This window comes from Akebia trifoliata, chromosome 1 (assembly GCF_017979445.1).
Source record: "Akebia trifoliata isolate Shusen 1 chromosome 1, ASM1797944v1, whole genome shotgun sequence".
NCBI lineage: Eukaryota > Viridiplantae > Streptophyta > Magnoliopsida > Ranunculales > Lardizabalaceae > Akebia > Akebia trifoliata.
Genome location: NC_141375.1, coordinates 10718233 through 10741283, shown reverse-complemented (window position 1 = coordinate 10741283; position 23051 = coordinate 10718233).

Below are 23051 nucleotides of genomic sequence, written 5' to 3'. Positions count from 1 at the left end.
TGAGGATGATCTCTATGGTGAGGAGATCATCATCACCAAAAATCAGCCCATTCCAAAACTTCTAACCCCATCAAAAACAGTTTACAAAAAATGGCGGTCCACGATTTTTCAGCTGGTAAACATGGGTTAGAAGTTTTGGAATGGGTTGATTTTTGGTGAGGATGATCTACTCACCGTAGAGATTATCCTCACCAAAAATCAGCCCATTCCAAAACCTCTAACCCATGTTTTGAAAAATGTTTTGCCAAAAAGTTTACTAAAAAGTTTGCCCTTGAACGCTACCTATATATATATATATATATATATCTTTATTAATTATATATATAGATACTAGCTAACATTCTAGATAAAGTTTTGTTTTGTATGGTTAAAAAGTTTCGAAATGGTATCCTCACAAAAAATCAGTTAATTCTAAGACTTCTAACCCCATGAAAAGTGATTACAAATTAATGATAAAAATTAATAGTTCACGATTCTTCATCTTATAAATCAAGGTTATAAATTTCAGAATTTACTGATTTTTTTGTGTGGATGATTTTCTCATCATAGAGATTATCCTCACAAAATATCAGTTTAATCTAAATTTTTTAACTCATATAAGATAAAATGCTTTTTCTATAACATTGATTAGGATTTTGTCAAAACAACGCCACCTTTTATATATATATATATGTGTGTGTGTGGGGTGTGTGTTCGTTACATCACATTGTGAATTTCAAGGTGAAAGCGCCCTTGATTTATGAGGTGTGCGGAACCGTTTTTTATTTTGAAGGTTTAAAAGTTGTCACTTAGTTATTATGGCCTAGAAATCGAACATTGACTTAAAACGGATAAAACAATTAATTTACAAAAGATATTAAGTTCGGAGATCACGTTATGGGGTTGGAAGGTGTTAGACATCAATCCCGTCCGGCAAATATCGGTCTCTATTAATTTTCAAGACGACTACATTGCTAAAAGGCCTAAATAAATAAAAAAAATAAAGTGAAAAGGAAATATACTTCTATGACGATCACAACGACTTATTCCCTTAGATCTAGTAGAACAACTTCTCGTATAAGTACTCTTTGTTTTGTTCTGTTATCGGATCTGTTTCGAATCTTCAAAATGAAGTATCTTTTCCTTAAATTTGAGTTTTGTGATGGGTTTCTGAGTGTTTTCTAGAGAGTTTCTAGGGTTTTCCAACAAAAGTTGGAATTTGGATGATGGGTTAGGGGTTAGGACTTCAAAATCAAGGTTTTGAGAAGGTTGGGAAAGTTTTTTGACCTACTTTTTCTAGGATTTTCTTTGACCTGCGAAATTAGGTTGTGGAAATTCTCTATTTATAGATTTTTTGGGTAGAGTTAGTGTTTGATTAGGTTTCCTTTAGAGTTTTAATTAGGGTTTTGACTTTAGTCTTATGAGATTGACTTAGTCTTTTTAGATTAGGATTTTAATTAAGGTTTTGACTTAAGTCTTATGAGATTGACTTGGTTCGGGTTTTACTTTACATGAATTAATATTTTATTTATTAATTTTGAAATTAAAAATTTTAAAAATTGAAAAATTGTCGTTTTGCCCCTCGAAGATAACTTTTGCATTTCAAGTCGGTTTTCGATGTTCCGGGATGTTTTGGAATCAATTTTTCATAAGGAATTCAATGGGATTATTGGTTTGTGTTTATGAAATTTTTTGGGATGAAATGATCGCGAATCTTATGAGAGGTATTTTTGTAATTTTGTCAAATATGGTGAAAATGGCGAAATAGTTTATTTGGTTTCAATTTGTTATTTTATGCGTTCGAAAGAGTTTTCCTAAGTATAAGGTAGGCTCCAAGGATATTTTGATGTTATGGGTATTTTGATAATTTGATAGTTTTTTAGTGATTTTTATCGTAAAGCTTCTTTTTGTCTAAGAAATGATGATTCTTATATTTTTGGGGGTTATATTTTCCTAGCGTAGCATGGTTTCTATATTTTTATTAGTTTGAGATACTTTATCTAAATTTCTGAAACATATCTAATAACAAATAAAACATTGGAATAATCATCTATCATTAAGAATCATCGCAATCGGGTTGACGAGTTGATTAATCAGGTGAATACAAAAATTGGGTGTTACACAAGGCGGAATATTCCCTTCTTTGAACCCTTTTGTGGTTTGAAGTCTGGGTTTATATTCTTGTGATTGTGAGGGTTTATAGGTTAAATCTATGGAACATTAAATTTTAGAATGTGAACTACTTTGTATCCACACATCATTTAAAAAAAAAAAAAAAAAACTAATTTTATAAATTGTCCTGCTGTTTAATGTACTGCAAAGACGCTTATAATTTAAAAAAACTAATAAATGTGAATTGACATCAACAATATTGGATTCTCTAAATGTAATGGTAAAAAAGATGTACAACATTATCAAGATAATTATTTGTAAATTCATCTAGATAAAGAAGCTTGATGAAAGATAAAGAGAATGACACTCTATTAGAATAATAAATTTTCTTTATTCCTCGGCATAAAAAAGCCTGATGAATTAATGTCTAAAAGATCTTTTATATATATATATATGAACATTGAACTTGATTAGAGACATAAACATCTCACATATGTTTTCTAATTGATGAGATACCTCTTGACATTTATCTTTATTGAAAGACTAACTCAAAATGACCTATGTGCCATCTTTTTCAACCTTAAGCCAAAAACTCATTCTATAGACCATCTTCGACGATTTGGGAAATTAACATTTAATTTGAAAACACAGGGTTGTCGCAAGTATTCGCCAAAACATGTTTAAACTTTTGAAAGTTGTCAAATTATGCAAAAAAATAAGATATATTTTTTTCTTCCAATAAAAGTGTTTGGATGCATACGTGCTTATAAGCCTTGCTCGTTCAGGTAAAGAACATTCTCCAGGGATCCATTCTCAAATAATTGACAAATTAAAAAATTATAGTATGTCTATTGTTTTATCCTTTCCCCTAAGGCCTTTCCCTGTCAAATCTTCCTATACCAACTACCATCATCTTCATGGTGCAACCATAGCAACTAGCTACCACCATCATCATTATCATTATCTTTGATACTATTGTCACCATCCCATTTTTATCATATTCAAATAAACATCACCACCACTATTGAACCTCTAATACCAAACAAGAAAAATAAGATATAATTCTATAAAAGAAACAAAATTTAAGTAATAGCATCAATAATATAAATTACATCTTTAACTTCGATCTTCAAACTTATAATGACTCCACTTTGTACTATTAATGCACTTATTGAAAAAAAAAAAATTATTCAAACTATTGAAACTTTCTAAAAATGGTAAAAGTTTTAATATCATAAGACTTCTCTAAAACTATAACACTTAAAAATGATCTTCTAAAAAATATTTGAAATAAAAAATAAAAAAAAAAACCTAAAACATTAAAAATAATTTACCAAATAAGTTGGACTGTAACCTTTGGAGAAGGGTGGTCTCCCTCACTTGATCCCTCTTTCGACTCTCAACTGTGAGGTATTGCTTTCTTAACCAATGAGCCCCAAAACAGCACTACTTTACTTATTTGGGAGCCGGTGAGGGAATTTATGCAAAAAAGAAGTTGGTTTGTGTGTGAGTCGGCTTCTAATAGAATGAAAGAGGCTTTAGATATCCTAAATGAATCTCCTTTACCTAAATGTCTTATTGAGGATAAAGTGATATGAAAACCCACAAACAATAGCTTCTTTTCCTCTAAAAGTGCCTTCTTGTCTATTAATGGGAAGAGATCGAAATTGGCTTGGAAAAATGCTTTATGGGATAAATGGAAAATTATGAGATATTCCATCAAAACTTGGCTTGCTTTACATAAGAAGCTTTCAATGGTGGACAATCTAAACAAGAGAGGATTTCTTTTTGTGTCACGGTGTTCCTTATGTTTTAAAGCTTTGCAATCTTGTGATCACGTTTTCTTTTAATGTGAGTGTAAGGGGAAATAATTGCGCCTTAATCTTGGTGCACGTGTCCAAGTCGGCCAGGGGGTACCTATCACAGACCAGCTAATGAAGTGTTGCCCAGCAAGTAGGCCAGAGTAGAGGCATCCCTAGCCTAGCTTGCGAGACAACACAACACTAAGAGAGGTCAGCCTAGCCAGGCAGGCAGGGTAGACCTTGAGAAAATTATAATACTGTTGCGTGCACGTCAGTTCTAGAAATCTAGGATGCAATCATAATAGATAAACTCGATCATTCCAAGATACCCCGATTGGGTAAGTAACCCCCAAGAATCAGTATAAATCCCATGATTACAACCTATACTGTAGCTTATAGAGGGGAACTAGGGAAGGTAAGGGGGGTTAAATAGCACAGTAAATACCATTGTAAGGGGGATGAAGGATCGAAAGCTAACCAGTATTGATTACTGTTCCTCTATCTCTCCAACTTGAGCGTCAGAGTATCTATGCCAGGAACCAGGCTGTAGCGAGGGGACAGGGAGCGCACGGAGCGACTTTGGATCAGTACGTGTTAGGACCATTAGAACCGTCCATCGGATTCCAAATGCACATAATTGGCACTGTCCGTGGGAATACCAATAACAAATTGATTTCAGTTGAAACAATGGTGAGATCCACAAGAATGAATGAAGTCAATGCGCCTCCGTCGGCAAGTCTAATCGTAGACGAGCAGCTTTTGACGATGTTGGAGGCCATGAGAAAGTAGTAAGAGGAGATGCAGGAGAGGATGAATGATTTGGTAAAGCAAAACCAGAACTTGAGCTAGCATCTCGATGATTGCCAGTAGGTGGAACGAGATGACAGGCCGAAGGATCCTCAGGTGACAAGTAAAGATGACCATGCCTCTAGTATGGAAGGATGCACGTTGTCATTGTCCCCATAGGAGGAGATGAGACTGAGGTTGCTCCAGCAACTACTCGGGCTGAACTGACAGTAGGTTTGACCCAAGAAGAGGTTAGAAAAATGATTTTGAAGGAGAAGGAAATGATAAAAGGTGTCAATGTGGGCACCGCAGCAGTGCAGGCTGTACGGGGAATACAAAGAACTCCCTTCTCAGCGAGGATTCTAGCCAAAGAGATCCCTAGGAAGTTCGTACCATCGAGATTTACCCCTATTCCGGGACGAAGGACCCGGTGGAGCATTTGTTTCATTTTCGACAGATGCTGGCATTGTGGGAAGAGAAAAAAGGCTAATGTGTAGACTATTCCCTTTGAATTTGCAGGGGAATGCTCTGACTTGGTTCCACAAATTGCCATGTGGATCAATTAGCTTGTTCGAGGAACTTTGTACTATTTTCATTGCGTGGTACATTGGCAACCGAAAGAGTGGGGGAAACATTGACGCGTTTCTTAGTATGAGGCTAGGGGCCGGGGAGAGCCTCAAGGAATTCACTAGGAAGTTCAGAGAGGAGGCGATGTCGTTAGAAAGCTGTGACAAACTAATGGTAGTAGTGGCATTCAGAAACGCCTTACCCTTCAATTTGGAGCTGTATAGATCCCTCGTGAAGAAGAGGCCATAAACTTTGAGCGAGTTGTTCAAGAGAACGGAAAAGTATATCTACTTAAAGGATGATCCCTGGAGTTTAGCAGGAAAGAGTAAGGTCATCCACACTGTGGAAAAGCTTAGCAAGCAACCCCAATCGCAGCAGCAGGATAAGAAGCGACCGCGAGAGCAAGAGGGGAAGAGAAGAAAGTCTAGGACGTGTTTCGCTATGCTTTTAAGTGAAATATTGCCCCTTATTGTTCATGAGCCATTTTTCGAGTGCCTACTCCACTTCCTTGAGACTAGGTTAATCAAGGCGAAAGATACTACGAGTACTACAAAGTGCGGGCCCACACCACCAACAGATGTCAAGCCTTGAGGAGATTCTTACAGAAGCTGGTAGAGTAGGGCAGGCTGAGAGATTTTCCCAGAAGATGGATGGAAGGCTTGTTTCAGGAAGAAGGCAAGATGGAAGGGCAACCGTGATACACATTATCCTAAGGGAGGAAAACAACAGGATTGGGTGGACCAGAATTATTGAAAGAGTGAAAAGGAGATAAACACCTAGCACATATCTTTATGACAAGGAGTGGACCTACCGATCTGGGATCTTTTGGGGAGTAGACGGCGGCATTCACTGAAAGAGATTTAGAGGGGGTGGCCAGGCCCCATTATGATGCATTAGTAATAACTCTGCAAGTAGGCATTTTCATGCTTAAAAATGTGTTAGTAGATAGCGGTAGCTCGGTAGACATTTTGTATCCGTCGGCTTTTTTAAAGATGGGTCTCAACAGAAGCGTACTTGGACCAGTAGGAGTAGCTTTGGTCGATTTTGACGGGAGATCTAGTCAGCCTTGGGAAGAAATAGTGCTACCAGTCAAAGCAGGGCCGGTGACTTTGATCATCAAATTTGTGGTCGTTGAAGCAAGTTTTCCATACAACGCCATCCTGGGCAGATGGTGGACGCATGAGATGAGGGCAGTCTCGTCTACTTATTATCAAGTTCTTAGGTTGCCCACGTCGCTGGGGATATGGGATGTCAAAGGTGACCAAGTAGCAGCGCAAGTGTGCGTGTTGAGAAGGGAATAATTGGCTGACGACATAGTTCAATAATAGCAATTACAGTAGGGGGAGACCAAGCTTGGTGGACCCCCATACTTGGAAGGTATACAAATAGTAGACGTAGAAGAGGGAAAACAGATAGGAATAGCAACCGAGCTGGAATTGGATGAGTTAGAAGAGATAACAGAATACTTAAGAAGAAATAGAGACGTTTTTGCTTGGTCTATCGAAGAGATGCTAGGAATTAGTCCTGAGGTGGTTTGTCACCATTTGAACGTCGAGCTTGACTTCAGACCTGTTAAACAGAAATGAAGGAGACTAGCGCCATGGCTTATAGAGGCGATGAACGATGAGGTGAACAAGTCGATTAGGGTTGGATTTATTAGGGATGTATAGTTCCTAGAGTGGATAGCAAACATTGTGGCAGTGCCCAAGAAGAATGAGAAAGTCAAGGTCTGTATAGATTTTACAAATCTGAACAAGGCCTGTCCTATGGATAGCTTTCTAATGTTGAGGATAGACCAGCTTGTTGATGCAAGTTCTTACCTCGAGAGGTTATCCTTTATGGATGGTTACTCAGGCTATAACCAGATACAACTCAGCCCATGTAATCAGGAGAAAACAACGTTCATTACAGAGCAGGGGCTCTATTGCTATAAGGTGATGCCCTTCGGATTGAAGAATGCAAGGCCACCTATCAGAGGCTCGTGATAGAATTGTTCAGGGATCTACTAGGTAGAACAGCAGAAGTGTATATAGAAGACCTATTAGTTAATAGCAGAAAGAAAGAAGACCATGTTAGCAATTTAGAGGAGGTTTTTTCCAAGAAAAGAACAGTGGGAATGAAGCTTTACCCAGAGAAATGTACCTTTGCGTTAACTTCAGGGAAATTCTTGGGTTATCTAGTCACAAAGAGAGGAATTGAGGCCAACCCAGATCAGATCAGAACACTATTATAGATGCCATCCCCAAAGACCTAGAAATAAGTCCAAAAACTTGGAGGGAGAGTGACGGCTCTAAATCACTTCATCGCCAAAATTTACGATAAGTGCATGCCTTTGTACCAGTTGTTACAGAAGAACTCCTAGTTTGAGTGGATAGAAGAGTGTGAGCGAGCGTTCTCGGAGTTGAAAAGTTACCTCGACAAACTACTCATACTCTCCAAGCCAGAAGTAGAAGAGGAGTTAGGGGTGTATTTTGCACTTTCGAACACGCACTCTGCTTGGTCTTGGTCAGAACTGGGATAGTAGGGGAGCAGCTCATTTATTTCCTGAGTAAAACCTTTTCATATGTAGAGATAGGTTACACAAAACTTGAGAAGGTGAGGTTAGCGTTAGTCTATATGGCAATGTGCTTGCAACCATACTTCCAGGCATATCTGGTGCGAGTCATCACAGAATTCCCTTTGAAGTCATTGTTGGGAAAAGTAGAGGGATTAGGCATGATGGCCAAGTGGGCAGTTTAGTTAGCAGAGTTTGGCCTCGAGTACCAACCAAGAGTTTCGACGAAAGGCCAGGCAGTAGTTGACTTCTTGGCAGACTTCCCATTGGAAGACAAAGCAAATCTGTTAATAGAAGAATTACAGAAGGCGGAGGACGAGCCGAAGCTGCCAAACTGATTAGGTTGGAGAGCCTATGTGGATGGATCGTCCAACTTTGACCGGTCAGGCATCAAAGCAGTACTAATCACCCCTGATAAAACAAGAATAGAGAAAGTGGTGACCCTAGGATTTAAGGCTTCAAATAACGAGACAGAGTATGAGGCAATGCTACTCGGCCTAGAATCCTTAGCAAGACTGGTGGTAACGAAGGCTACGGTATACAGTGACTCGCATTTGGTAGTTAACCATGTCAATGGGATGTTTGAGGCCCGGGATCTTCGAATGTAGCTCTACCTTGAGAAGATCAGGGCAGTTGTGCGTTGAGCTGGAGATATCAAGATTAAACACGTGCCCAGAACATATAACATGCATCCGGACGCCTTGACCTACATCACGTTGATGTTGGTCGGGCAGAACAAGAGGGAATTATCGTTGAGTTACCAGGAGAACCCGTTTATAAATGAATTCGGGTTGCCCAGCTTTGTTGCAGTTGAAGCAGACCAAGGATGGTTAACACCAATTCTAGTGTATTTACAACATGAAGAGCTGCCCAGTGACCCAAAGGAGGCCAGGTGAATAAAAAATAGAGTAGAGAGATACACAATTCTAGATAGGACTTTGTATAGGAAATCCGTAGGGGGGCCACTCCTGCGCTGCCTGACTCCAGAAGAATCTAAATAAGTACTAAGGGAGATCCATGGGGGCGACTATGTAAACCATTCAAGGGAAAAAACTTTAGCGCATAAGGTGCTCTCTTAAGGGTATTTTTGGACCTACCTGCATAAAGATGTAGCTTTGTATGTCAAGATTGTGATAGCTGCGAAAGGCACAGGAAGATAATCAGGAAACCAGTAATACAACTCCACTCCCTCATCAATCATTGGCTATTTGCACAGTAGGGGATTGACTTAGTAGGCCTGATGCCCAGGGCCCTAAGAAATCTTACTTTCCTACTAGTGGCAACCGATTACTTCACTAAGTGGGCGAAAGCACTCCCACTCGCCAAGATTCGACAACAAGAAGTCCAGAAGTTCTTCTAGGAAAATATTCTTCGCAGATTCGATTTGTCCAACACCATAGTTTCTGATAACGGAAGGCAGTTTACATGAGAGTAGGTAAGAGAATTTTGCAAAGGATACGGGATAAAGCAAGCGTTTTCTACACCCCAGTACCCTCAGGGCAATGGGCAAGCTGAAGCTATAAATAAGGTGCTGCTAGATATTTTGAAGAAGAGATTAGAGGAAGCCAAGGGCAGGTGGACGTCAGTATTGCATGGGGTCTTGTAGGCTTACAGAACAACTGTTAGAACATCCACAGGAATGTCCCCATTTGCCATGGCTTATGGAGTTGAAGCAGTAATCCCCACAGAGAATAGCTTCCCCGTGGTAAGAACCAAGATTATGCAGTTTGAAAGAAATAGTCCCCAACTAGTTGTAGTGTTGGACTTGTTAGAAGAAAAGTGAGATGTAGCACTAGTCAGACTGGAGCATTACCACAAGAAGTTGCAGAACTACTTCAATAAGAAAGTCCGTCCTCGCCAGTTTCAGGAAGGTGACTTAGTGCTGAGGCGAGTATTCTAGAACACGGAAGAGCCAAACAATAGTAAATTAGGAACAAATTGAGAAGGTCCCTATAGAGTGGCAAAGGTGGGTCAGAAGGGAGTATATTACTTACTCACTATGACTGGTCAGAGGTTATCCAGACCTTGGAATGCGTGTAATTTAAATAGATATTATCAATAAATGTTCTACTATTATTGTCTCTTAGCTGTGTTTACAAGGATAAGCCGAAGGGAAGAATCCAACTAGGATTCGAGCCTACGTGGGTCTCCTCTGCCTTCATTGACGGAATGAGATGTATAGTCGGGACCCAACTCTGACACGAGTAACAATAGCCGTGTGGATCCAGCCGGGATCCGGACCTACGTGGGTCTTTTCTGTCTTTGTTGGTAGAGTATGATGGCTGGTTATGGTCCTGTTCTGTCTTGAGTTAGAAACATGTTTTAGTAGAATCCAGTTGGGATTCGAGCCTACGTGGGTCTCCTTTGCCTTCATTGGCCGAGTGAGATTGCTGGTCGGGGCTTAGCTTTAGTATGAGTAATAATAGTCGTGTGGATCCAGTCGAGGTCTGGACCTATGTGGGTCTGTTTTGCCCTCATGGGCAGACAAAAGTTGGTCGGGGTCTTACTCTACCATGAGTTCACTAGCCAAATGATTATAGTCGAGATTGGGCAGAATCAGAGCCTTCTTCAAGGATAGTGACTCAGGCTGCCAGTGACACAGTTGGTACAGTTCAAATTATGTTCAGAGTATAGCTAAAGTCAGAGCCTTCTTCAAAGACAATGACTCAGACAACCGATAATAAGAACAGTTCAGTGCAGATTATGTTACAATCTTTGGCAGAATCAGAACCTTCTTTAAGGACAGTGGCTCTAGAACCTGGAAAGGCTCTACCAAAAGTTACACCTACTTTAGGTAGAACCTGGGGGGAAGTAAAGTAGAAAGAAAGTATATCTGAATTGTTAGCAGCGTGAGTGTTTGAGCAGAAAGTATGTTTGAACAGTTATCAACGTAAGTGTTTGAGCAGAAAGTATATCTGAACAGTTAGCAGCACGAGTGTTTGAGCAGAAAGTATATTTGAACAGTTAGCAACGCGAGTGTTTGAGCAGAAAATATGTTTGAACAGTTAGTAGCGTAAGTGTTTGAGCAGAAAGTATGTTTGAACAGTTAGCAACATGAGTATTTGAGCAGAAAGTATTTTTGAATAGTTAGCAGTGTAAGTGTTTAAGCATAATTTTCAATATGTGCAGGGGTTGTTTCAGCCAGCACATATACAAGCAGTATAATCAGCAGAAAGAGAATGTAGAGGCAGCAATACGTGTAACAAAAACTTTTCATTAGTAGTTAACAAAAAAGTACAAAAAATCCTAGAAGAAGGGATAAGTATAGAAAGCACAAGTACAACAACAGAAAACAAATGATCCGTCAGAGGAAGGTTGAGTAGTGGAAACAAGAACAACAGAAGGGTCTACTTCATTAGCAGTGCTAGGGGGATCAACGGCTCCATCTTGATCCTCGATGATAATAGGGATGGACGGTTAGACAGGGGGTGGATCAACAAGCTGAGTTGAGGAACCCACTACCTAAGTGAGGTTCAATTCTAAGGTAGTGCCAACTTCCATGAGGTCCCCAGGGGCTCGAGTAAGGATAGCAATGAGATTCCCTTCCTCGTCCAGTTAAAAGGGGGAGCGCGCCCAAAGCGCTCGGTCTAAGGAACATCCCCGATAAGGGATACTACGGGAGCATTATCCAGGTCTACCTCACTGTCCATATCCTCTTTTTTGTCCTTGTATTGGAACTGAGCAGCCTCGAAGCCTTTATGATAAGCCTTCATAAAAACTCCTCCATCAGTTGAGAATATTGGGCCTACAATTGCCCCAGTAGCTTCCTTGTTTCAGCCTCACCCTCTTTGGGTTGAGCAGTCCTGATTGAATCATCACTTGTTCTCAGGAAGACCAGCTCAACCTGAAGCATAGTTATTTTCTTATCCTGCTCTCTAGCCAGGATAGTAACCCGGTTCTTAGCCTCATGTTCAAGAAGGCCACGGATCCATACAAGTGAGCCTACGAAGAAAGAACAGAGTGTTAGTATGCAGATGTCAAAAGCAATTGAGTAGGGCAGAAAGAATAGAAATTACTTGATGAAGGCCGTAGACGAAACGAACGAAGCCCAAGTCAGCATTAGTCCGGTCAGCAACATCCCAGTTCATAGGAGAAATGGACTGGGAGAGCAGGAAAGCAGTTGTTATGGGGTCCTTAATCCCACAACTATTATTGTGGACGTAACAAGGAGGGCGGAAGAGATTGCCTTTATTCCCGTCCCGAAGATAGGCTCTATGGCCCATCCAAGCAAAGGCAGCCTCTTCTAGAGGGGTCTTGTGCAGTAGGGGGCCCTCACCCTCAGACCTCTCAGAGTGGGAAGGGCTCCTCATACTTCTCCTGACCAGCCGACGTCTTTTCATGGTTGGAGAACAGGAGCAGGGTTGTTCTCTCGGGAGGTAACAGAACCCTGCCCGACTTCTATCCAAATTTCCTCGGAAATGCTTGCAGAAACAACAACGACACTAGCAGTAGCCTCGACAATAACTAAAGTAGAGGCAGAAGTAGATGACGGAGCAAAGGTAAAAGATCCCCCAGGCACCGCAATTAGTTGACCAGCTTCTCCAGAATGGTCGGTGCCATGGGAAGAATGGCTTCTCTGTTTCCTTTACTTCTTTGTTGGGACGGGTGGTGGAGCAGCCCTGGTGGCAGTGTAAAGAGGGAACTCCGAGAGGTCGATGTCCATGACGTTGGAGAACACGGCCAGAACCTTAGAAGTATGAGCTGGGCCTGGCATGCTGGAGGGAATAGTCGGATTACTGGGATCCTATTGTGGTGGAGTAGACGAAAACGACTCACAACCCCCTGTGGTATGGCCAGCCTGACCAGGTGAAACTTGTCGTGAAGGTGGATGAAGAATGATGCCTAGTAGATTGTCTACCACCACTTTCTCAGTAGGCATGGTTTGGAGTTCCATTAGCTTTAGCCTTCAACCTTCAGATATCCTGCGCTGTAACTTCCTAGCCTTTATAGCTGCCAAAGCAAAAGAATTTGCAGAATTAATAGGAGAGCCGTTAAGAGAAGCAAGAAACATATAAGTAAGGCCTATAACATAATACAAGATTAACAGTTCCAAGACGATATTACCCTGGAAGACATGGGGGACTTTGAATCCCTCGTGAGGAGTGCCAGGGGCAAATTCTCAGTCTTTGGAAATATAAAAGGGGATGTCACCCTTTATCAGAACTTGGGAGAGAAGGGATCAGATCCACATCTACACTTTTAGAGGACAGTGAAAAGAATCCTGACAGATGGGGAATCACCTTCAGGTTGTACCAGGATAAGAAGTCATTCGGGGTAACCTTCATATTCTCCATAGCCTCCACCAGACGGTAAAAGTTCCCAGACATATGTCCAGGGGACTAATTTATCTTATTCAGTACCTCTCTCAGGAAGGCAGAGAGAGGAAAACTAAGGCAGGCCTTGATTTGACCATAAACAAAGATTTTTCCCAGGCGACAGTCACCGCGGGTATCAGAGTCACTACAATCCGAAGGTGCACCGAAACGGGAATGTACAGGCTTCATTTAAGTTGGGATGTAGTGACAGCCATGGGAAGCCAGGTATAGAAGAAGAAGCAAGCAGATAGAGAAAGAAAGAGATTACCTCGAGGCGAAGAGGTAAATATTGCAGCAAAGGAGACTGAGAGAGAGAGAGAGAGAAATAGCCTTTATAAGAGAAACATTAAAATAGATTCGTAGAGTTTCAACATAATAGCAGACAAAAAACGCATGAAGTCCTTTATTTATAAGAAAATGGCGTAAGAGCACATACGCAGATAGGGAAAATGCGAGGAGGCAAAGGGACACGTGGACGGACACAGATGAAGAAGAATCCATTTGAGCCGTCAAAAGAGATACAGAACGACGTTGCATTTAATGCGTTGATTCAGAAATGGCTGGTGCAATTATGAAGAGCCTAAATAGTCAGTAGGCAAGCAACGTTATGTCTCAAGGAGACGAAAAGACCTTACGCCTCCTCGAGAGGGGGTAGTTGTAAAGGGAAATAATTGCACCTTAATATTGGTTGTACACGTGTCCAAGTCGGCCAGGGGTACCTATCACAGATCAGTTGATGAAGCGCTACCCAGCAAGCAGGGCAAGCTAGAGCAAAGGCCTCCCTAACTTGGCTTGCAGGAAAACACAACACTAAGCGAAGTCAGCCCAGCCAGGCAGGGCAGGGTAGACCTCGAAAAAATTGCAATACTGTTGACTGCACGTTAGTTTTGGAAATCCCGGATGCAATCATAACAGATAAACTCGATCATTCAAAGATACCTCGATTAGGTAAACAAACCCTGAGGATTAGCAGAAATCCTATGATTACTGCCTATATTGCAGCCTAAAGAGGAAAATCCTATGGAAGGTGAGGGGGGTTAAATAGCATAGTAAACATTATTGTAAGGGAGAGGAAGGATCGAGAGCTAGCCAGTATCGATTACTGTTCCTTTGTCTCTTTAACTTGAGCGTCGGAGTGTATATGGCAGATACCAGGCTGCCGCGAGGGGACGGGGAGCACATGGAGCGACTTTGGATCAGTGTGTGTTGGGACTATCAGAGCCGTCCATCGGATTCTGACCGCACAGTGAGTTTAGCCAACTATGAAGAGGCACTCTTTTGAAGTTTGGAATTTGTAGTATGGGAGTACATCTTGAGAAGAACTTTTGGTAATGGCGAGTGTTCAGTTTTCAAGCAAAGAGGTGCACAATATGTTGAATTTGAGTTTTTGTGCTCTACTTTATCACTAGTGGAGAGAGAGACATAGGGGTATTATTTTGGGCATAGAAAATGATAACTTCATATCCTTTAAAGAGTTAGAGAAGATGTTAGAGGCATATTTGAAGGAGTGGAAATTAAAAATGATCCTAATGAAGGGAGTTGGCCATTTCTTGAATAGTTAGACTTACTTAGGGAAATTTATGGAAAATGTTTCGTAGAGTATGTTGTGAAAATTTATGGAAAATGTTTTGTCCATAAGAAGGTGTTGTGAAGATTAACACAGAAGGTTTGATGTCGGCTATAGGGGCGGGTATGGGATTCATTGATAAAAACTATGAACGAATGATTTTCTTTGTAGAATGGTTATCTTTGAATGAAAGTGATATCATTGTCACTTTAATTCAGAAAGGTCATCTTTGAATGAAAGTGATATGTTTAGACTCCATTACTCCATTACTTATTTGAATAAGGTGATGATCCCATCTTTGAGGTATGAGGAAGTGGTCATAGAAATCCAGATTTCGGTACAATTGTTTTTAGATAGTTGTTTTTATTTCCATTGGAGGGAAACAAATAGAGCGATATAATTTTTGGCAAGGCTTGGAGCATATGGGAACTTGCATTTCGCGAAGGGCTGTCACTAAGTTCACCAATTTTATATAGGGATAAAACTAAATTTTCTAAATTATGGCTCTCTCTGTTTATGTTAGCGTTCCATGGAACTTGAAAACCTGATAATCCAATATACAACAAATCATGTATATACAAATGCAAACATGAAATAATATTAGAAGATTAAATACATCTAACACACAAGTAGATTAGAGTGTGGAAGTTCAACAATGTACAAGATTACAAAAATATTATCACTTTAACATGAACCTAACACTCAATCCCCAAAATCTATATACATCCTAGACGAAACTGACCCCATTAGAGGGTGTGACCCTAGTGCTCACCATGCAATAAACTCTAGTTGTCGATCTGACCAACTAGATACTCATCACTTGTCGACTCTGCGCCTGTTTCGGTAACTGCAAGTTCTGAAATTAAAAAAATAAGAAGGAAAGGATGAGTAACAATGATTACCCAGTAGGTCTACAAACAATTCCTATTAATAACTTCACTTAACGTGATCGAGTAATCATACTGAGTCATTTCAAAACATGCAAAGCTTTTACAAATTAAACTACGATTAACTGGTACATATAGCCAGGGATGAGCAACTAAACAGTTTAAAAGTTTACATAACATCTGTCATCAATACTTACTATACATTTCCATTCTTATACAAATATAACTAACAATATTAAAGTAGTAAACATGATTTGCAGTTTATAATTCAAAATAGAACAATAGGTAGATATTACAGAATGGTGAAGTAGTGAAATTAGAGAGTTGGGATTCACGACTAGATCACTCCCAATCAAGATATGATATTCCATAATATAGTTGTAGTTCCTGATTTTGTGGCTGGTTACTATTTACCATTCTTGCGGGACAATTTATCCGACTCAAGCTAGCTGTTTGACGTGACCATAAGTAATAGGTCTCTTTTCGATGTGTCAAAATATTTGACTACTTCTAGATTATTAGTGATCATTGACTAATTATCTTCGTTTATGCCTATCAGGCGTGCATGTGATTCCCAAAATAAATAACTCCATTCAGATACGACCATCTTTACAATACAAGTTCACTGATAAAGATAGAAAGGAATGGACTCGGATTTCAGTTGTGACTCCACTTTCATATGCGTCCCATACCACGTATGAGCTTGGTGGTCTCTACTGTATATCTTAGGATAGTACAGTGCTCCGGATGATACGACGCACTATCCCTTCAGGCATTCATAAGCTCTTTAACAGCTCACCAAATAACTACATATATATATATATATATATATATATATATATATATATATATCATTTTTATTTGAAAACAAAAGAGAAATTAACAATACAAGATTGAGAATGGATATCTAAGTTTCCTACCATGCAACTATGGCCACCCAGCCTAAAATAAATAACATAACTTAGGGCCTCTGCGCTGACAAAATTTAAATAAATATGCAACCAATCATTATCCCTGGATATCTCTTCACCATCTTACACATAACACATCAATGTAAAATGCAGACCTCACCCCTTGGGTATGATTCTAGCATTTTATGGTTTCATCCCTTTTTTCCTATTTGCTCGATGTTTTCACTTATCAACTTTTCAAATCCAACATTTCTATTTTCAAGCTCTCAATTTCATTTTGATCATTCAATCGAAAAATTATCAAAATTTAATTAAAACAGGATCCCAATAAGTACTTGAAGTCAAATTATCAAAACTGAAAAAGTTGGTAAAAATTTGGCTAAGTGACAGAAATTCAATTTTTCAAAGTTCTTGAAATCAAAAACGGATTTTTGAAAATGGTAGCCTTAAATACGAGATTTGACACCATGTAATTTTTATAACTTAATTCAAAGTAACACGAAATATATTTACTTTTGAAAATTTGTCGAAAACGTCAAAATTTACGTTTTGCTCTTGAAACCAAAATTTAGATTTTGATGCTTTGAGATTTGGATCTTGAACCACTCCCATTGTTCCGAAATGAGGGGTTAAACATTAATTTCATTGAAGAACTTAAAGTAAATAGACATTTACTTAAATGTTTTTAATGAAATAAAGGGTGAGAATTCCTATATAAGTTGTGGGGAGAGCAAGCCAAAAAATAAAATTCATTTTTGGCTAAATTTTTTTTTGATGGCGACATCGTCAATTCTGACGGTAGCGCCATTAGGTGTAACATGAATTGCAAAAAGTTCGCGTTTCTCTTCCATTCTTCGAATCCTTCGACCCACCCACGAATTTAATGACAAAACTTAAAAGAAATATATCAAATCTCTATTTCTAACATGAATTACAAATCAAATAAAGAATTTTTCGATTTATAAACTCGACACATGATCGATAAATTTTCCTAAAGGCATATTTTGAAAACTACGGTTATCAATAGGAAGTGAGAGTCCCTTATTGAAGTTCGTGGACTCCAAGGGTGATGAGCTAGCACTACAAATCAAGGTTGGATAGCATGAAAGTCAAGGTTGGACTGACTTGGATGCAAAATAAGCGAGGGTTTGCAAAGTATCCGATGACGACGCTCTCCTTCTCTTCTATAATGAAGATAGACCTAACTCTTAACTCGATAAAGCCTTCGTATTTAGTGTGTTGAAGTTCACTCGAATTACACGACTGGTTTTTTATGGAGGATGAAGAAGATAAATAAGAATGGGCAAACAAAGATGGTGAGGTTGTAGCTCTCGTCGTAGTCGACAACTTTGCCTTCTTCGTTAAGGTTCAACTTGGCCTCATTTATGTTAGAACTTGATGGGAATGGATTGAAACCCTTGGGTTGAGAATGGACTGATGTTTGGTTCTTTGGAGAAGAGGAGAAAGAATTAAAAGAAAACCAACTTTCTTTTAAATAGAAAAGGACTGAGGGCATCTTTGTAATTTTTCCATTATTTCTAGTTTTGACAATAACTTAACTATTCGGACTCAAAAAATGACGAGTGAGTATTTTTTAGTTGCGGACCTAATGGTGTAGTCTAATTATTCTGATTTTTACTCTAACAAAATTTCACTATTTTAGGTCCCACTCAACACGAAATTTGAGGATTTTAGAATTTTTACAGCCGAACTCAAATTCAAACTTGCTTATAGGCTAAAATATACATTTCGACCTTTTTGAATTTATTGGCGAAGTCAATTTTCCTTGAAAATAAATATAAAAATATTCGAGTGTTTTACTCTAAGTTTTTATTTTTGAATTTTTCTCAAAATATTACCATTTGGTTTCTTCAAGATACGAGTCAAAAACTCAAGGTATTATAGATTTTATTGGCTTAATTATATATGACTTGATTATTTGATATGAATCACTCGAAAAGAAAGTTTCATCCTTTAAAGTTTATATACTTCTAAATTATGAACTGTTTTCACCATCTTATTAGACAATAAAACATAATTATTCGAAAAAGAGCATAACTAGAAATCTTACAACCTACCTCTCATAAATATTATGTAATATTTCTATTTTATAACATCGAAAAATTCTTATGTCATTCATGTAATATTTTTGTTTTATAATATGGCAATACATCATTATTACAATGAAATGTTAATATGAAGTATGTATGTTTTATTATATACAAAGTTATCAATATTTCATTTTACCATGAAATGCTTACGTTTTATTACCTAGAAAGCTCTCCAATATTTCTATTTTACATCATACAAATACCTCCTTTTTATCAATAATTTTTTTATTTTGTAACATTGATTTATAATCTAGAACTATTCATCTCACCTATGAAAAATTTTGTTTTGTAAATCGTAGTAATGTTTCCTATTACCATAACAAATTTATAATTTATAACCTGAAAAGCTCTTATGCTTATTATGGGATATCATGTTTAGTAACTTAAAAATATCTCATTTTCTTATCAAGTATTTTTATTTTGGGAACCAAAAAATCTCTTCTATTTTAAAATTTATCCATGATATAAGTATGTGCATTTACTAAGTATTTATAGATGACTGTTGTGATTTGTACTCATCACATAGATACATGGTGGTGTAGTTTAGCAGTGATATGGGTAATACATTGTTTATGATTATAGATGGGTTATTCAATGAGTACATGGAGATAAAACATGACATTGGAATTGATGGGCTATTTTTGGGTATCTATGAAACAAGTTGTAATGTTTTGTTTTCGAGTTTTGATTTTTTTTTAACAAATCGAAATATGGGTTAGTCGGTATATGTTCCACGACTTTGTCATTTATACCATTTTTTTACCTTTCAAGTTTCCCTATAAAGGAAACCTTCTTGGTGGAGGAATACATTGAAGATGAGCCGTATTGGGAGTATGAGCCAGAGTCGTATAACGAGTTAGACCCTAATTTAGAGGTCATACCTTGAGGAGCCATCTTTATGTCGCAGCTACGATTTGCTTTTCCCAATAGTAGGTCTTTTGTTAGATGTCGGGATGTCTTTTGTTTATTTATGTATATTATCCTTCGGGGCGTGCTTTGTTTCTTACTTTTGTTATACCCTATGTACTCGTCTATTGTTATCGTTATGATGTGTTATGTCATTAAACATCTTTATATGATAGTATCATATATGCTTTAGATAAAAATTCTTGTGTTGCAAATTATTAGCTTGTAGAATAGTTAATTGTTTTGATTGCTAAGTAATTTGAAATTTTTTTGGGTAGAAAGGTCTTTGAATTACCTCAACTCTGGACCCATACCTTGGGAATCATATGAGTCCTAGGACATGGTATCTAGACCAATAAATTTTAGGGGTTAGAGGATCTCTCATTCACATTGTATTGAGGTCTATGCTCATGTTTCGGGTTTCAGTATCCCCTAGTCATGTTGTCAAGTCGACGTATAATCGAATTTCTGGTGTGACAGTCTCCTATGTGATGGTCTTGATAATCAAATATAAAGTTGTTTGAGTTTGCAAATGATCAAGGCCGAGTAGGACAACTAGGTCATAGTACTTTTCGAAAACCCACACCTAACTCATTCAACCAAACCTATCATCCAGATAATGAGTATAACCCCAATTTCTCTAATAGGCAGAATGAACCATTTCCACTAGGTAACCTACTAGGTTTCCAAAGGAATTTCCCTTGGTAACCTCTCCCAAACGAACCAAACTATGATTTCCCAGAATTCATATCCATCTCAGCATTCACTCTAGTTTCATTCTCAACAACCTATAGAAAGTACGACATTATTTCTCGATCCCATGACCAACTATTCGTCCTCTACTCCTCAGTAGTTTTCAATGGAAATAATGATGACTGAATTGGTTAAGCAAAAACAACAACTTATCCAGCCTCAATTGCAATCTAATCAATCCCATATCAATCAAACCACTACTTAGACAATAACAAAATAAAAAAGTCCAAATGGGACAGTTGGTTTTGTCCCTAAGAGGAAGAGAAAATGGACAATTTTCGAGTCAAATCGTTTCCAACCCGAGTAATCAACTTATGGGTCATGTTAGTCTAAAAAGCAAGTACGAAGTTGGAAGCAGTTCTGAAAGCTCCAAGGATTTTGTTCAAGCTATCCATATCCTTAGGTCAGGAAAAAAAGTTGACAATCAAGTTTAGCTTTCAAAAGAAAAAGCAATTCTCCCACAGAGGGATGAAAAATGTTGAAGGCCAAAAAGTCAGAGGAAAAAATCGATATTCCCCAAGAAGAAAATTCAATTAAAAAAATACTCCATCCACTTCATTCATTCTGAAAGTACCATTTGCACAACATCTTAAGGAGAATAGTAAGTTGAGTTAGTATGAAGGCATTCTAGAGATTTTTCAAAATGTACAAATTAACATCCATTTTCTAGATGCCATTAAACATATTCCATCTTATGCCAAATTCTTGAAAGATTTGACAACTAAGAAGTCCTCTGGAAGCCATAATGGCAGTCTAAGTGTCTTCAATAATTCAACAAAACATGCGCCCAAATTCAAAGATCATTATTGTCCAATGATTCTTATTCATATAGGAGATCAAATAAATGAGATGTTTTTACTATATCTAGGAACTAGTATGAACTTATTGCTTTCCTTTATTTACAAATAATTGTATTTGGGAGAGTTAAAACCCACAAACATGACATTGAGTTGAGCATATAGGTCAATCAAAGTTTCCAAGGGGATTATAGAAGACGTCATTGTTAAGATAAAAGAATTCTACTTTTTAGTAGATTTCATTGTTATCGATACAAAACGCATTATCAATCCCACGAGTCATGTTCCAATCATTCTAGGACGACTTTTCCTAGCCACACCAGATGCAATGATCCATTGTCGAAACAACGTGATGACACTATCATTTGGAAACATGAAGGTCAAATTAAATGTCTTTCACAATCGATATCAGATCGGACAAATTGACCATGTCAACGAAGTGAACATGATTGGCACTTTGGTTAACCAAAAGTATCATGAATCGTTTGATATTATAGTTGTTTTGATTGGAGATGTAAATTGAACAAATGATAAAAGAAACTTTGGTAAGTAAGGTTCGTTCCACTAGGACAATAATCGATTCAGATTTTCTTTCAAATTGAAATCAAAATAGATTTTAAAAACAAATTAAAAAAATAGTGTTAGAGAAAATATAGTTAAGAAGTAGAATAAAATTGAAACAATAGTAGAAATTAAAGAAATGTAAAAGAGTAGAGAGATCAATTCAACCTTTGCAAGCTATCTTGGTAATCTAGCAACCCTGATCTCAATCCACGCAACAAACCATTTTTCGTGGATTGGAAGATAATTCAATTAAGTCTATAGATGAATCCAATAGTAGGTGATTAGTGAATCAAAATGGTATTATCAGATTCATATCTCAAGTTGTCACTAAGCATAATTAAGCTTGATTTCACTTAAGTATGAATCATCAAAGTGAGGACAATTGATACAAATTGGATAATCCAAACTTAATAAACTTTACACAAACACAATTAAAATAGAAATAATAGAATTGCTTAAACTAGATTAAGATAGATTCGTTCCGACATCATTGACCTCTCTATAAAGAGTCTAGTCGATTATTGCGAGAAACAAATTACAGCAATAGTAAAATAGAGAAAATATGGTTGAGAAGAGGATGAGATAATTTTGTTTTGCAATTTGATTAAAAAAAATAGCTTAAATCTCCTTCATTACAAAGCTTAAAAGTAAACTAAGAACTAAATTAAGATTATAAGAAGAAACGAGAAGAGAGGGTACTTTTAGCTCTCACTCTAAAAGAACTCTCTTTCATAAAAATCAAAAAATATAAAGTGAAATTAGGAAGAAAAAGAGGGACTCTTTCCTTTGGGACAACTCCTCGATATATAGATTTTCTATTCTAGTTTTTAGCTCATCTTTTTACGATATTCAATTCTACAGTTGCAATGGCCAAAGAGTCTAGAATGTTTAGCTTGAATCTCAAGGCACAATTTCTCAAGATTACCGTGACACACCACAAGGGTGCTACGGCGTGGTGACGTAGCATCATTTGCTACTGAGTTTTGGCTCGCTGCACCCTTTTTTCTTTCATATTGTAACGCAAATTGTTACAAAATTATTTGTGTTCAAAATTGCCTCTTTTTACCTGCAAAAAGTAGAAAGTTCTATTAGCTTCGATAATTTGGCAATTTCATATAATTTACTCTTATTTAATGAGAAATAACAATTAGGTGTTGATAATCCTTGTGTAATTACAGTCCCAAAAATGGCTTTATGGAATGTTAATGTTGAAAGTCTCATGAATACCTCAACTAGTTTTATTTCATCTATCATTGAGTCAATCAAGTTTGATCTCAAACCTCTACCAAGTACTCTCAAGTACGCTTTCATTGGTAACGAGGAAATCTTACCAGTTATCATCTCATCCAAGTTAGACGAATTCCAAGAAGAACAACTCTTGGTAGTCTTAAGAGAACATCGAGAAGCTATCTGCGGCAATGCATCAAATCCACCTTAAAG